Here is a 1975-nt window from a genome sequence, read left to right on the forward strand (position 1 = left end):
ATTTTCGGTGTCAATAAAAAAAATTAAATACAGTATGTTTTGAAAGCTTAAAATAAGTCAAAGGAAATTATTGCATTGAATTTTGATAAAATATAATACATTTTAAAGCATTTTAGTGTTTTTTATTTTTAATTAGACTGATTTTATTCTTAAAAGGAAAAAGATATTTCTTAATCCATACATTTCCTTCATTAAGAGGGGATGAGATTTTACTGTCTGTATGGATTCGGTGTCCCTAAATGTTTCTGCTTCTGTAACTTTCTTCATTCGGCTGAGTGTCTCTAAAGTGGATGTGGGTAGGAAAGGATGAAACCAAGGAGAAAGAGTCCTACGAAGAATGGGTTCGCCACAACTGAGAAATGTTGCTGAATGTGGTGTATGGTCCTTAAGTGTGAAAGCTTTCCTTGTGAATTACCTGAATTAAAAACAGAAACACAGAACTGGGTGCTCATTTACTTGTTTCCTTTTCCTAATCCTCTATTTTCTTTCACAAAAGCTGTCTCTGCTACCTGGAACCACAGAATCTTACAGATGTCTCTGAATTCCTCCTGCTGGGCATTTCGGAGGATCCGAGACAGCAGCCCCTCCTCTTTGGAATGTTCCTGTCCATGTACCTGGTCACAATGGCTGGGAACCTGCTTATTATCCTGGCCGTGATCTCCGACCCCCATCTCCACACCCCCCTGTACTTCTTCCTCTCCAACCTGTCCTTAGCTGACATTGGCTGTACCTCCACCACAGTCCCAAAGGTGCTTGTGAATACTCACACACACCAAAGAGACATCTCTTATGTAGGCTGTCTGATTCAGTTGTCTTTTTTAAATCTTTTTGCATGTCTGGACAGTCTACTCCTCACGATGATGGCCTATGACCGGTTTGTGGCCATCTGTCATCCCCTGTACTACCCAGTCATCATGAACCCCGTCTATGTGGCTTGCTGGTTCTGGTGTCAATTTTCATCAGCTTTTTTGACTCCCAGCTACCCTGCATGACGGTGTCACAACTTACCTTCTGCACAGATGTGGAAATCCCTAGTTTCTTCTGTGACCCTTCTCAACTTTTCAACCTTGCCTGTCCTGACGCCTCCACCAATACCATATTGATGTATTCAGTTAGCGCCATCTTTGGTGGTGTTCCAATCTCAGGGATTCTTTTCTCTTATATTCGAATTGTTTCCTCCATTCTGAGAGTCCCATCATCCGGTGGAAAGTCTAAAGCTTTTTTCACTTGTGGCTCTCACCTGTCAGTCATTTGCTTATTTTATGGAACAGGTGTTGGAGTATACCTGAGTTCAGCTGTCTCACCTTCTCTCAGGAAGGGTGCAGTGGTGTCAGTGATGTTCACTGTTGTCACCCCCATGCTGAACCCCTTCATCTACAGCCTGAGGAATACAGACATCAAGAGAGCCCTGCAGAGACTCCTCAGCAGAATATCTTAATTTAAAGACCTGTGGCTTAACTATATGAGGCCAAATGGTCACTATTTACTCTAAAAGAATGTTGAGAAGATAAAGGGGAGAAGAGAAGCTATATCATTGGAAACAGAACAAAAATAATGGAAATAACGAGAGTGGTGACATATTAAGAAAAATATAACTGATGTCATGGACAAGTTGTATACAAATTTTTAGATAGAAACCAAATTTACTATGTAAACTTTTGCCTAACACAGAATAAAATGTGAAAAAAAAAAATACTCATGCCGGAGTTCCAACAACAGAGAGTGATTTATTTAGAGTAGGGTATGGGGTAAGTTTTTTAAAGCACCCCGGCAGGTACTAGTGGGCAGGCAAGGTTGAAGACTACTGATCTCAGTGAAATCATTGTTAAAAACTGGCTAATGTGAGAAGATGCTGAAGATCTTAGTCATCAGAGTTCACAAGGGAGAAGATATGAGAGAATTTACTGTAGGAACAGGCAATATGGTTTTTCTAAATATTCTTGGTAATATTTCTTCATATATCTTCTCCCGCTCT

At 40.4% G+C, this 1975-nt stretch overlaps 1 pseudogene; it reads left to right on the forward strand.

Moving 5' to 3' along the window:
- Positions 1 to 524: 524 nt before the first annotated feature.
- On the forward strand, positions 525 to 1438 carry LOC126071606 (olfactory receptor 18-like; annotated as a pseudogene).
- Positions 1439 to 1975: the final 537 nt, after the last annotated feature.

This window comes from Elephas maximus, chromosome 3, assembly GCF_024166365.1.
Source record: "Elephas maximus indicus isolate mEleMax1 chromosome 3, mEleMax1 primary haplotype, whole genome shotgun sequence".
In the NCBI taxonomy this organism is placed as follows: Eukaryota; Metazoa; Chordata; class Mammalia; order Proboscidea; family Elephantidae; genus Elephas; species Elephas maximus.